This window comes from Macaca mulatta, chromosome X (assembly GCF_049350105.2).
Source record: "Macaca mulatta isolate MMU2019108-1 chromosome X, T2T-MMU8v2.0, whole genome shotgun sequence".
Lineage (NCBI taxonomy): Eukaryota > Metazoa > Chordata > Mammalia > Primates > Cercopithecidae > Macaca > Macaca mulatta.
Window position 1 is genome coordinate 124,765,212 of NC_133426.1, and position 15,882 is coordinate 124,781,093.

The 15,882-nt window shown below is 38.7% G+C and overlaps 1 protein-coding gene across 2 annotated transcripts in view; it reads right to left on the minus strand.

The window, feature by feature from the left end:
- The window catches only part of KLHL13 (kelch like family member 13), a 424,794-nt gene that overhangs the window by 380,684 nt on the left and 28,228 nt on the right, over positions 1 to 15,882 (minus strand). The window contains exon 2 of one of the 2 annotated variants that reach the window (XM_077989505.1): positions 807 to 930. The exons of the other annotated variant lie outside the window; for it this stretch is intronic. The gene's annotated coding sequence lies outside the window, so the exon portion shown is untranslated. The remainder of the gene's footprint in view (positions 1 to 806; positions 931 to 15,882) is intronic. 2 annotated transcript variants of the gene reach the window in all.

Consider the following 15,882-nt stretch of genomic DNA (forward strand, 5'->3'; position numbering starts at 1 on the left):
TAGCAATAGTTATATTAAATTTAAATGGTATAAATGTACCAATTAAAAAACAGAAACTGGCAGAGTTGGTTAAAAAACATGATCTAACTATATGATATCTACAAGAAACTCACTTTAAATATAATGGTAGAGTCATTGAAAGTAGAAGGATAGAAAAGTAATATCATGCAAACATTAAGCAAAAGAAAGCAGTAGTGGCTACATTAGTATCCAAGTATATACAGAGACATCACATACACACAAATATATTAGCAATATGTATGTAATATGTCATTACATATAATTAGTATATATTTTAGGTTAAATTAAATACATATTAACATATAAATAAATAATTAGTATTAGAGTATATAGAGAGACACTACATACACTCAAATATATTAGCAATATATATGTAATATGTCATTACATATAATCAGTATATATTTTATGTTAAATACATATTAACATATAAATAATAGTAAACATATAGACAGGGTATGAAATAAAATTCATTTCAGACCCCAAAGATTTACCCAAGACAAAGAAGGATATTACATAATGTTAAAAGTCTCAGTTCATCATGACATGACAATCCCAAAGTATATGCACCAAACAACAGAGCTGCAAAATATGTAAAGCAAAAACTGTTGAGCTAAAAGGAAAAACAGGCCAGGTGCAGTGGCTCATGCCTGTAATCCCAGCAATTTGAGAGGCTAAGGTGGGCGGATCACTTGAGGTCAGGAGTTTGAGACCAGCCTGGCCAACATGGTGAAACCCCATCTCTACTAAAAATACAAAAATTAGCCAGGTGTGGTGGTACACACCTGTAATCCCAGCTACTTGGGTGGCTGATGCAGGAGGATCACTTCAGCTCGAGAGGCAGAGGTTGCAGTGAGCCAAGATCTTGCCACTGCACTCTGGCCTGGGCGACAGAGTGAGATTCCACCTCTGAAAAAAAGGGAAAAAAGGATAAAAATAGTTAAGATGGTAAATTAATGTTATGTGTGTCTCACCACAATTATAAAGTTTTAAAACTACATTTACCGTATAACTTTAACCTTGTGTGTTATTTCCAATAGCTGCAAATAGTGCACTATAAATTTCTATGTTGTACAAACCTAGAGGTTATTCTAAATATTAACATTGCACAATATTATCCATGTTAACAAAAAACATTAAATTTATTAAATGTGTACATTTAAAATATACCACAAGATTTAACCCTTGTTTGGTATTTATTTTGTAATATATCCATACGAATAAAATTGGCCATTTTTCTCTAGACCTCTGAGAGTCCTTCCTCCTCTCCACACACCCCATTTCAACCACCATTCCCTTTCTGCAAACTTTGTTCTGATTCTTCACCCTTCTATTGCTCCCATACTATTTCTTTCCCCAGATTTCTCACCCCGGAAGTCCTCAACCCAAGAGTTCCTGTAATTTCTGCCTCTCGTCCCTACCTGAGCCTGCATTCACCTTACTGAGCTAGAAATGCAAACCAGGGAGGCTGTCACTGGCTGCTTAAATTTGGGGAATTTCCAGTCCTGCTCATTGGGAACTGGCATGTCATGTTCTAGAACTAGAGTAAGGAGTGCTATGTTAGAAGGTAACAAGGCTTTCAGGCCAGTCATGATGGCTCATACCTGTAACCCCAGCACTTTGGGAGGCCAAGGAGGGAGGATCTCTCAAGCCCAAGGGTTCAAGACAAGCCTTGGCAACATAAGGAGACACTGTCTTTACAAAAAAAAAAATTAAATAGCCAGATGAGATGGCACACACCTGTAGTCCCAGCTGCTCAGGAGATTGAGGTGGGAGCATCATTTGAGCCTGGGAGGTTGAGGCTGCAGTGAGCTGCACTCCAGCCTGGGTGACAGAGCAAGACCCTGTCAAAAAGAAGAAGGAGAGGAGGAAGAGGAAGAAGAAGGAGGAGGAGGAGGAAGGCTTTCAGAACTGACTTCTGCATGAGGCTGAAGTCAAAGCTTACGAACTCCCTCCAAAGTGAGGAGGAAAAAGTTGACAGAGTTGGCTAAAGCTCTTACTGAACATTGATAGGACATATTCCTTTATTTAACTAAAACACAACTACAGTCACTAATAGGAAACTACATAGCCCACGAATAAAGGGACAATTAATTGAATCCATGCTGTACCCCTACCAAACAACAATAATTATAATATAATTAGTGGAAGTCCTAATAATTAGTAGAAGTTAGGACAGATAGACACTGATTCCAGACACATAATTAGAAAAACTATCAGTTATGTATAGCAGACCCTGGAGGAGAGAGGCCCAATATGAGTCCCCATTAAGCATGTTACTCTACATTGTTCTGTAGCTAGTAGCTTTATTTGTGTCTCTGGATAACAGTATTCAGAGTCAGGCTTCCCCTCTGTGTGTGACCACAGACCCAGCTTCAAGGTAGTGAACCTGTGCAGTCACACAAGGTCCCCCACTAAGAAAGGCCCTGGCTTGATTTAATTTTGTTATCACCACCTTAAAATTCTTAATATTTTTTCTCTATCAACTCATATATTGTAAGTGATGTTCAGTGGGACAATGGATTGCACACATAAACAGAGAAGACATGTAGATGCAGGCTCATGAATGTTCATTGCAGCACAGCGCACAATAGCAAAGACATGGAATCAACCTAAATACCCATCAATGACAGACTGAATAAAAAAAATGTGGTACATATACACCATGGAATACTATGTGTATATAGTCCGTTTTGACACTGCTGATAAAGATATACCCAAGACTGGGCAATTTACAAAAGAAAGATGTTTAATGGACTTACAGTTCCACGTGGCTGGGGAGGCATCACAATCATGGTGGAAGGCGAGGAAGAACAAGTCATGTCTTACATGGATGGCAGCAGGCAAAAAGAGAGAGAGCTTGTGCAGGGAAACTCCCATTTTTAAAACCATCAGATATCGTGAAACTTATTCACTATCATGAGAACAGCATGGGAAAGACCCACTCCCATGATTCAATTACCTCCCACCAGGTTCCTCCCATGATAAGTGGGAATTGTGGGAGTTACAATACATGATGAGATTTGGGTAGGGACACAGCCAATCTATATTGTTCTGCCCCTGGCCCCTCCCAAATTTCATGTCCTCATATTTCAAAACCAATGCCTTCCCAACAGTCCCTCAAATTCTTAACTCATTGCAGCATTAACTTAAAAGTCCACAGTCCAAAGTCTCATCCAAGATAAGTCAAGTCCCTTCCACCAATAAGCCCGTAAAATCAAAAGCAAGTTGGTTACTTCCAGGATACAGTGGGGATATAGGCATTGGATAAATACAGCCATTCCAAATGGGAGAAACTGGTCAAAACAAAGGGGCTACAGGCCCCATGTAAGTCTGAAATCCAGTGGGCAGTCAAATCTTAAAGCTCCAAAATGATCTCCTTTGACTCCAGGTCTCACATCCAGGTCACGCTGATGCAAAAGATGGGTTCCCATGGTCTTAGGCAGCTCCACCCCTGTGGCTTTGCACGGTACAGCTTCCCTCCTGGCTGTTTTCACAGGCTTGCATTTCGTGTCTGCGGCTTTTCCAGGCACATGGTGCAAGTTGTCGGTGGATCTACCATTCTGGGGTCTAGAGGACAGTGGCCCTCTTCTCACACCTCCACTAGGTAATGCCCCAGTAGGGACTCTGTGTGAGGGCTCTGACACCACATTTCCCTTCTGCACTGCCCTAGCAGAGGTTCTCCATGAGGGCCTTGCCCCTGCAGCAAGGCATTTCCATACATCCTCTGAAATCTAGGCGGAGGTTCCCAAACCCCAATTACTGACTTCTGTGCACTCGCAGTCTCAACACCACATGGAAGCTGCCAAGTCTTGGGGCTTATACCCTCTAAAGCCATGGCCTGAGCTTTACATTGGCCCCTTACAGCCATGGCTGGAGTAGTTAGGATACAGGGCACCAAGTCCCTAGGCTGCACACAGCACAGGGACCCTGGGCCCAGCCCATGAAACCACTTTTTCCTCTTAGACCTCTGGGCCTGTGATGGGAGGGACTGTCATGAAGACCTCTGACATGCCCTGGAGACATTTTCCCCATTGTCTTGGGGATTAACATTCAGCTCTTTGTTACTTATGCAAATTTCCACATCTGGCTTGAATTTCTCCTCAGAAGATGAGATTTTATTTTCTATTGCATTGTCAGGCTACAGATTTTCTGAACTTTTATGCTCTGCTTCCCTTATAAAACTGAATGCCTTTAACAGCACCCAAGTCACCTCTTGAATGCTTTGCTGCTTAGAAATTTCTTCTGCCAGATACCCTAAATCATCTCTCTCAAGTTCAAAGTTCCACAAATCTTTAGGGCAGGCACAAAATGCCACCAGGCTCTTTGCTAAAACATAACAAGAGTCACCTTTACTCCAGTTCCCAACAAGTCCCTCACCTCCACCTGAGACCACCTCAGCCTGGATTTCATTGTCCATATCATTATCAGCATTTTGGTCAAAGCCATTCAACAAGTCTCTAGGAAGTTTCAAACTTTCCCACATTTTCCTGTCTTCTTCTGAGCCCTCCAAACTGTTCTAACCTCTGCCTATTACCCAGCTCCAAAGTTGCATCCACATTTTGGGGTATCTTTTCAGCAGCACCCCACACTTGGTAACCAATTTACTGTGTTAGTTCATTTTCATGCTGCTGATAAAGACATACCTGAGGCTGGGCAATTTACCAAAAAAAAAAAAAGATGTTTAATGGACTTACAGTTCCACATGGCTGGGGAGACCTCACAATCATGGTGGAAGGCAAGGAGGAGCAAGTCACATCTTACATGGATGACAGCAGGAAAAGAGAGAGCTTGTGCAGGGAAACTCCTGTTTCAGATCTCATAAGACTTAGTCACTAACACCAAAACAGCACTGGAAAGACCCACTCCCATGATTCAATTACCTCCCACTGTGTAATTGAACGTGGGAATTGTGGGAGTTACAATTCAGGATGAGATTTGGATGGAGACACAGCCAAACCATATCACTATGAATCCATAAAAAAGAACATGGTCATATCTTTTGCAGGAACATGGATGGAGCTGAAGGCTATCATCCTTAGCAAACTAACACAGGAACAGAAAACCAAATACTATATGTTCTCACTTATAAGTAGGAAGTGAATGATAAGAACTTATGAACACAAAGAAGGAAGCAACAGACACTGAGGTCTACTTAAGAGAGGAGGGTAGGAGGAGGGAAATGAGCAGAAAAGATAACTGTTGGGTACTGAGCCTAATATCTGCGTGGTGTAATAATATGTATAACAAACCCCCATGGCACATGTGTATCTATGAAACAAACCTTCACATGTACCCCCAAACCTAAAATAAAAATTTTAAAGACATGTAGAAGGAAAAAGCTTCATATTTTAGCAACTTTAACAGCAATTTCTTCTTGATTTTGGGGGAAAAAAAAAAAGCATTTTTACTTTGCACAAGGCCCTGCCAATTAAGCAGCCAGTGCTATGTAAACACCACATTTTCCCTGCAACTCTATCACTTGGCACCCAACACACCTCAACGACTGCCTCAAATAGGTCAACAGATACTCTAGTTCTGCCTCAAGGAAGCCACTTTGTGCTTTTCCCCCCTTAATTTTGCAAAATACTTTTATCAGAAGGAAATAAGAAAACAAGGTTGATCAAAATATATATGTATAAACTATTGCTAAGTCTGATATCCAGAGATATTAATATTAACATTTTGGTATATATCATGTTTATATGCACATATACTCATTTATGTAAAAACAAATGATATTAAACCACATGTGTTTTAGTGATCTCTTTTAATCTTCCTGTCACTAAATATATACATTATTTTTATTTTTGTAAGAACCCAGGTTCAGGGCTTATAGTCCCAGCTACTCAAGAGGCTGAAGCAAGAGGATCACTTGAGTGAGTTTAAGGCCCAGGAGTTTAAGGTCAGCCTGGGCAGGCCTTAAAGAGATTCCATCTTCAAGAAAAAAAAGTCTTAAAAAGAAGAGAAAATAAGTTTGTTGATGTCTCCAGTCATAAAAATAATAGCTCATTCTGAAAAAACATTAGACAATACAGAAATGTACAAATAAGAAAAAGAAAATTCTACTTAATCTCGCCATTCTATCACTCCTAGTAATTTGGAACAGATACTTTAAGACTTTCTTCTATGTATATAAATACATACACAAATAAATGAATGATGTATTACATATGTATATTTTTTTTTAAATGGGATCACACTCTATATGATTATATAATCTTTCTATTTTCCTATATAATAAGGATATGTTTCCATGTTAAGTATATATGAATATATACTTTTATATAAATGAATCATTCTACATTTAATATTCTCCATCTTCATATTATTTCCTAACATGTCTTAGATAGGTTTCCCATGCCAATACATATAGATTTCTCTTATCCTTTTTAACAAGTAAGGAACATTTCATTGTATGAATTTATTATAACATAACCGTTACAGAAACACTGGGGGTTCAGTCTAGGTCCTACTGCTCACCACACAGAAAGCCAATCACTGAGACCAGTATTACCAAGGAATAAGGCTTTAATCGGGTGGTGCAGCTGAGGAGATGGGAGATCAGTCTCAAATCCACCTCCCTAATTGACTAAAATCAGGGGTTTATATGGCAGGGGAAAAAATGTAACTATGTGTGGGAAAACAGGGACTCCAGAGAAGGAATGAGGGACATGGCATTTCATTGTCTGGATGTGATGATTTGGTGAGTTTTAGTTCTTTGATACTTTTGAGAGGCCTGAGGGTCCTTTCCTGAGGAAAGAACTTAGATAAAACAAAAGTACGTTTCAAGTTTCAAAACAAGAAGGGTTGTAATATTCCTTATAAAACTGGTTAAAAAAAAAAAGGCAGAAGAGTCCATTTCTATGTTTTGCCAAGAAAAAAAATGTCTATGGGACTACTAGGTCAGTTTCATAACTATTCCTCAAATGATAAGCATTTAGATTGTTTCCAGATTTTCAATTTTTAAAAACCTATGATAAACTTTTTTTTATATGTATGTATATGAGGGTGTATCCTCGGACACTTGTCCAATTATTTCTTTAGAATAAATTGCTAGATGTGTAAAGGCTGGATTAATGGCTATGAACATGAAATTGACATTTTATAATTCATGTTGTGCAAATATGTGCAGCTCCTCTATTTTTTTCTATCTAAAGTTTCTCACAAATTCCCATCTTTCTGTATGATACAGGAGGCATGCAGATGTAAATTTGCCAATTAAAGATATCTGACTTTACAAGTTTAAAAAAACAACATCTTCTATTTCAAATCATCTCCTTTGTGTAAATGCTCAGACATTCAAGTTTTATCCCCTTTCTCCTTCCCAAGATGTCCTCATGGCAATTGAGGGTGGGATCCTGACAGCTGGCTGTCCTTTGAGTCTCTGCTGGTCATTCATTCTATGTTGTCTCTGGGCAGCTCCTGAAGACTATGGGTGCTAGTGCTGGTGTTTTCACCTAGTCTGGTCTTTGAGGCTGGTGATGTCTACCTTATTGGTTATATCATATGGCACCCCAATCACAGTCTACTTGTATAGGAGCGCCTACACATACATGACAACTATCCCTAAGACAACTCTAGAGATTAGTCACTCACAGCCTCTGCTTGCTGTCCTCTCATCTCACTGTCATTTGAGAAGTAAGCCTGTCCCAGGTCCCAGTAACTTTCCAAAGCCTTCTCCAGGTCTTAGTTTTGCCGATGGTAGTGCAATGGAAAACTAGGGGATAATTTTTGCCTTCTTCCAACTTGTTATGCCATCGTACCATTTTTATTTTATTTATTTTATTTTATTTTTTGAGAGAGGGTCTCACTCTGTTGCCCAGGTTGGAGTGCAATGATGTGATCATGGCTCACTGCAGCCTTAAACCCCACCCCCAGGCTCAGGTCATCCTCCCACCTCAGGCTCCCAAGTTCCTGGGACTACAGGCGCATGTCACCATGCCTGGCTAGTTTTGTATTTTTGTACAGATGAGGTCTTACTATGTTGCTCAGGTAGTTCTCAAACTCCTGGGCTCAAAAGATCCACCTGCCTTGGCCTCCCAAAGTACTGGGATTACAGCCATAAGCCACTGCACCTGTCCATTGCACCATTTTTAATCTCTTATCTGAGTGGCATCATGTTGGATGTGGTACTTGTCCAGAGGAACTATCATTTTCCCAGCCTGCACTTGGGGATGCAAGAAACTGGTTCTAGCACTCTAAGAATCTACCAAACTTACTTGGAACCACCCCCTTCTTCTTCCTATGCACCCTCCTCTAGGAACCAGAAAGGGCTATATATGACTTCCTCTTCCTATATGGATAAGATGAAATGTGCCCTCCTTCTCAAGGTGGCATTCATCTTATCCATTCCCTGGCCCCTTAATAATGGAAAATTATCAGATTACAAAAACAAATACATTGAAAGGTACTTGAAAAATTATTATTATGCATATCACATACATTTTAAAGCCTTACTATATATTACCAAATTACCCTGCAAAATATGATACCAATTTAAACTCTCAGTAGCAGTATATGAAATGTTTCCTTCCCATTGTCCTTCAACAGTGAGCACTAAACTTGGCCAACCTGTCGGGCAAAATCTTGTAATCTCAATCTTTTAATTTGCATTTATATGAGTACAGTGAAGTTTACATTTTTGATACATTTATTTCTTTTGTAAATTTTCTGTTCATGATCTTTGCTCATTGTTCTATTGGTCTTTTCACGTTTTTCTTATTAATTTATGAAAGCTCTATATATAGTAAGACTATTAACCCAAGTTTGCCTTTGCCTTTATATTTTACTTGTGACATTTTTGGCTTTTCAATTTTTTATTTTTATGAAGTCAAGTCTATCGGACTTTTTTTTCCTTTTATGTTTTCTGGTTTTGCTTTCATGCTTAGAAGGGTCTTCAACATATAAATATGATATAAATATGTATCTACAAATTATTCTGTACTTTAATATTTTAATGTTTTCATTTAAGTATTTAATATATTTGAAATTTATTTTGGTGAAATATATGAAGTAAGGTTCTTTTTTCCCAAATAATTAACAGGTTGTCCTAATGTCGTGGTGCCCTTGTTAAGGAAGAAAAATATTATGTTCTTAACTTTCCAGAACACTGTGACCTCAATACAGCAATTCTAAGTGACTAGCATAAACTTCCCTTAGTTTCTGACATTACACCAACTCTGAGGAACCTAGATCTAATCAAACTAATCTAACCTTCTAGGCAGGCACACACCCATCTGGATTTAGGTGAGTGGTAAATAGAAAGGGCTCTTCCAGATTAATCTTAGAGAGGCAGAATATCTCATAATGCCCTCTGCCCTGTGTAACACATCCTAACCAATCAATGGGATTCCTCACAACCTCCTAGCCAGAGTTTTACTAGTCTCGAAGAATATCTTGAGCCTTAGCTGTCACGATACCATCCCTGAGCCAAGCCAAAGATGTTTCTTTTGGCCAGGTGCAGTGTCTCACGCCTGTCATCCCAACACTTTAGAAGGCCGACAAGGGCAAATCTCGAGCCCAGGAATTCAGGACCAGCCTGGGCAACATGGCAAAACCCTGTCTATTAAAAAAAAAAAAAATTAGCCGGGCATGGTGGTGAGCACCTGTGTTACCAGCTACCCAGGAGACTGAGGTGGAAGGGTCACTCAAGCCTGGGAAGTCAGGTGCCACTGCACTCCAGCCTGGGCGATAGAGTAAGACTTTGTCTCAAAAAAAGAAAAAAAAAAAAGATGTTTCTTTTAGAAAGCATAGAATTGCAAAGGATATTCAATATACTGGACAATGTACCAATTATATTGAAGTGGAAACCTCCCTGAACTATTAAGAACATCAACCAATTACTGGAGTTCCCCCTATTTTCCACCCTAATAACTCTTCTAATAGACCTTTTAAAAAGGAAGGAGGGGTTTTTACGAGGTCCCTGGCTGCAGCCACAGCATGCCACAACTGAAACTTCTGTTTATCTTTCCCTTTATCCTTGCCTAGCCTGCCCCAACATGCTCCTAAGTTATCAAGACCAAACTCCAATTCTATGGAGACAGCCATTTAATCCCCCATTTCCTCCAAAGTATATTACCTTACTCTTTCACCTACTTTCTTAAGGAATCTGGCTTTGGTTGAAGTTAAGTACATACTGTTCCAGGTAAAGATATACTACTTTAAAGTCCTCAAGTCCCTGTGATTCTAAGGTCAGACACCATTGACTAAGTAACTAGGCAAATCCAAAAACTCAGTTTTTGACAAACAGAGTAGTATTTGTAGAGATGTTTGAGTTTCACATCTAATATAGGTGGAATCACTAAGCAAATGCCGTGTCACATAAGCCAAATTCAAGCTCCTTGGTTAGCTTGGCAATCAACATCCTTCACAATCTGGCCATAAGCCGTTTTGTTTCAAGGTTCTGTCATTCTTCTCCAGGTCTCCCCAAATGAGCACCACACTAGCCTATGCTACTCCCCAAAGACACCATGAATTTTTAGGTTCCGTGCCAATCCTACTCCATATTTTAAATTTGCCCATTCAAATCTACCCTCAACGTAGCTAACACAATGGTTGCAAAATGAACATCTGATCATGTAGTTTCCCTCCTTAAAACCTCTCCATGGTTCCCCTTCACTTGAAGGATGAAGTTCAAACTTTATAACATGGTACGCAAAGCTGTCCGTAATCTAATCTCTTACTTCTCTAATCTAATTCCTCACCATTATCTGCCTTGCATTTCATGATATGGCAATTCGAACTGCTTGTAGTCCTCCACTTGCACCATACTACTCATCTCCCTGCCTTTGCTGGTGTTCTCTCTAAGAATGCTTCGGTCACACCCATCCCCTTCATCAGCCTAATTCCTACATATTCTTTAACACTCAACTCAGAGATCACCTTCAGGAAATATTCCCTGGTACCTTCTCTGCAAAGGCTGGCTTCAGTATCTCTCATACATCCTCCAATAATATAAAATGCAAAGTTCCATCACAGTTTTTAGCTCATTGTATTATGACTATATTTTTGTGTGCCAGCAAATCCATTTGATAAGTAGCTCTCTAAAGGGAGAGATTTTGTCTTATATCTTGGTGTATTCCCAAGGTCTAACAATATCTGGCACGCAATAGGCCGTCAGATGCTTGCTGATTAAATTTACAAATAAATGAACTGTATCCTGTCATTGGATAGGTAAACCAATCCCCCTCCCCCAATTCAACAATAAAGTGCCTGCCTTGAGGGAAGAAAAAAGTCTGCTACAAACCCAGTCATAAACATGTTTTGAAAAACTTGTCAGATTTGGCTAAGACTGTTTAGTATTGTGCATATATAGCTTCCAACCCAAATACTTGGCCATAAGGCGATCGCTTGAACTTACTTATGTAATGAAGAATAATTTGTATTCTACATAATTTCTTATTGTGATTATCTGTTTATGTGTCTGCATCTCCCTCAGGAAGTTTGGACCACAATCCCAAAAGACACAATCCTGAATGCCATAATCTTGAATGTTGAAATCCTGAAAGATCAAAATCCCCAAAGTCCAAAATAAACAAAATGTAAAAAATAAAAATAACAAAATCCCTAAAGTCTAAAATCCCAAAAGACCAAAATCCTGAAAATCTAATTCTAGAAAAAAATAATTTTAAAAAATTATTTAAAAGACATTTATTTACATTTTTAAAGGGATTTTTTTTTTTTTTTTTTTTTTGAGACAGGGTCTCACTCTGTTGCCCAGGCTGGAGTGCAGTGGAGCTAATTTTTGTATTTTTAGTAGAGACGGAGTTTCACCATGTTGGCCAAGCTGGTCTTGAACTCCTGACTTCGTGATCCACCCACCTCAGCCTCCCAAAGTGCTGGGATTACAGGTGTGAGCCACCGCGCCCGACTGACAAATTGTACATTTTTAAACTGAAGTTTTTGTTGTTGCTGTACTGCATGGCCAATCCACTCATCTTAATTTTCTGCCAAATGCATTGGGTGGAATAGAAAAAATAAACTTTATTGGTAACATCTTAAAATTCACTTTTAGAAGCTTTGATTGCACCTAATTCCAAATCTGTGGTTGTGGTTTGGGGATTCCATTAGATGTCAGATATTTGACATTTTAGGAATTTAGATTTTGGGGATTGTGTCTTTCGGATTGCTATAGGCAATGCCCACAAGATTAGGAACTTCTTAAAGCCCCACATCCAGTACAATGCTTGACACATAGTAGGCACTCAGTAAATGCTTGCTGAATGAATGTGTAAGGCATATATTTACACTGTTTGCTCTACCAGAAATGCCTCTTCTCCCACTCCATTTCTACCTGAAAAAAATACTTGACTTTAAAGCTTCAGCTCAAATGTCAACCTTTCTAACTCAACAGAAACAGAACTAATTACTTCCTCCTCTGTGCTACCATAGTTCATTATACATATAATTATTGTAGCACTCATTACATTGGAGTATAGTTAAATTTAAGAACCATCACCCTACTACTTGTGAACTCCTCAAGAGTGGGAACTTTGATTATTTACATTTGTATCTCTCTATACTGTACCTGACATATAAAAGGCCCTAAATAATAGTTTGTCAAATTAGATTGAAAGGGATGACAGTAAGAATAGAATGGAGGAGATATATGTCATAACACTGGGACAGAGACCAAATCAAGAAGAATTTCTGAATGAAGGTAGTATGAGCAAGGAAAGAAGACAGAAAATCAAGGATGACTTAAGGTTTTGAACTTGAATAACCAGAATAATTGAGTCATTTGAGTCTGAATAGCAGAAATAAAGAAATGAGTACTAGGCGCAAGTTTGGGCAGGTGTGGGCAATCAGGAGTTTACTGCTGAGTTCAAGGTTCCAGGAAACATCCAGCCTACATTTAAGTCATCTATGACTTAGAAGTCATCTATGGTTGGAGCTATCAAGACTAAGAGACAAGAAAAAAAAAAATACCCACTTTCACCACATTGGTCTAAATAAAAATAATTAAAAAAAAAAAACTGAGTGCTAAATATTGGAAAGGAAGAGAATATGTATTTGCTGATAATATCATAGTCTATCTAGCTGGAAAAGTGAAAAGTATAATATAAAAACTATTAAAATCACAGGAGTCAAGATGAATACGCAAAAATATATTTTTTCAGTATAATGATAACTAATTAGAAAATGCAATAAAAAACTATTTGTGGGCTGGGTGCGGTGGCTCATGCCTGTAATCCCAGCACTTTGGGAGGCCGAGGCGGGCGGATCACGAGGTCAGGAGATCGAGACCATCCTGGCTAACACGGGGAAACCCCGTCTCTACTAAAAATACAAAAAAAAAAAAAATAGCCGGGCGAGGTGGCGGGCGCCTGTAGTCCCAGCTACTCAGGGAGCTGAGGCAGGAGAATGGCGTAAACCAGGGAGGCAGAGCTTGCAGTGAGTCGAGATGGCACCACTGCACTCCAGCCTGGGCGACAGAGGAAGACTCCGTCTCAAAAAAAAAAAAAAAAATCCATTTGTGATAATAAAACCACAAAACACTTAGAGAAATGTGAAAATCTACATTAGGAAAGCCATAGAACTTCACTAAAGCACATAAAAGAATATTTTTAAAAATGGAAGAGCATACCAAGTTCCTGGATGGGATGATGCAATAGCCTAAATAAAACAATTCTTCCAAAATTAACATGTAAATCTAACGTAATTTTAATCAAAAACCTAAAGAACATTTTTGGAAATATGAAAAATTAATTCTAAAATTCATCCGTAAGAGTATATTCCAAAACTTTTTTTGGAAAAAAAAAAAAAAGAATGAGAATGGACTTGCTCTGCCAGAAAGCAAAACTTACATAAAGCAACAACATTGAAAACAATCCAGAACATATCTATGTTTATCTGGGGGGTTCATATGTGATAATAGTGAAGTTTTATATCTGAGAGAAAAAAATACTATTCAGTAAATGGGGTTAGAACAGTTTTTTATTCATTTGGAAAAATTAAGATATACCATATACAAAAATGAATTCCAGATGGATTGAAGATCTACGTGTAAAAAAAAAACACAGAAGGATAGAATACAAAAGACTCATGTGACAATATTGAGGTAGGAAAAGCTTTCTAAACAACTCACAACACCTCCAGGCTATAAAGTGAAAAAAGCAATAGCTCTCGCTGCATAGAAATCTAAAGTTGTACAACAAATGACAGCATAGACAAAAATCAAGAGTTTTTTTAAAATAAAAAAAAATTAGAGAGAAAATATTTTAGCAAATTAAAGGATTTAAGATACATAAAAAATAGAGTTCTTTCAAATCAATAGGAAAAGAGAATCCAAAGGAAAAAATAGGCAAACAGGCAATTCAAAGATAAGTACAAATTTTTAATAAAACATTTAAAAATACTCAGCCTTGCTAGTAATAAAAAATACAAGTAGAAACAATGAGATCGTTTCTTTTTACTATCAGGTTGGCAAAAATAAGAATGATTAAACATTAATTAATAACCAGTGCTCTTGATGAGGTTATAGAGAAATGGACTGCTTTAAACTCTGTCAGTGAGAGTGATTGTAAATTGCTTCAGACTTTACAAAGGCAAATTATTATTGACTATTAAAGCTCTACATTAAAGCTCTACTATTAAGGTCTATTAAAACGTTAATCATTTATTTAACCATAAGTAGCCTTTTTTTTTTTTTTTTTTTTTTTTTTTTTGGTTGGGGGAACAGAGTCTTGCTCTGTCACCCAGGCTGCAGTGCAGTGGCCACATCTCAGCTCATTGCAACCTCAGCCTCCCAGTTTCTAGCAATTTTCCTGCCTCAGTCTCCTGAGTAGCTGGGACTACACACACGCACCGCCACACCTGGATAATTTTTTTTTATTTTTAGTAGAGACAGGGTTTTACTGTGTTGGCCAGGCTGGTCTCGAACTCTTGACCTCAGGTGATCCACCCACCTTGGCTTCCCAAAGTGCTGGGATTACAGGCATGAGCCACCGTGCCAGGCCAAGTATCTACAACAATTTTAAATGTATAGACCCAATCATCCCCCAGTTCCATAGTGTGCCATTCATATTGCTATGGACTGAATGTGTTTCCTGCCAAATTCATACATTGAAACCCTAATCTCCAATGTGATGGTATTTGAAAGTGGGGCCTTTGGTAGGTAACTGGGTTTAGATGAGACCATGAGGGTGGGACCCTCATGATAGGATTCGTGTCCTTATAAGGAGCTACATCAGAGAGCTTGCTCTCTCTCTCTCTCTCCCCATCATGTAAGGATACATCAAGAAGGATGTGGTCTGCAAGTCCGGAAGAGAGCCCTCACTAAGAACTGAATCTGCTAGCACTGTGATCTTGGACTTTCCAGGCTCCAGGACTGTGAGAAATAGATATCTACTGTTTAAGCCATCCAGTCAATGGCATTTTCTTATAGCCACCTGAACAGACTAAGACACATATCATATTTTCTTCAGTCACACCAGACATCCGAACCTCTCATCTATCATAATTTAAATCTTAATTCCCATACCACACTCTTCATCTTCTATGATAAACCAATATCTCCCTTTCTTTACCCTCCCAAATTATTGTATGTCTTCTGGAACTCAGTTTGTACCAAATTAAACTTTGCTCTATCCTTAGCCTCTTCCTTAAACGTTCCCTTCACCTTTTTGTTCTAACCAAAACTTCACATGTCCCTGAGGACACTGTTTTCCCTGAAGCCTTCTCGAGTGGAGGCTGTCCTCTTCCACATAAGTCACACAAACTAGAGTTGGAGGAAAAGTGCCCATTGTCCTCACAGCCATGTCTAATTCATTATTTCTTAAAACTCACCAGCTCCACACCTGGCCGTTGTCATCTAGCCCTTAGTCATCTATGGCTTTGCCAACAGTCCTGCTATCTTGT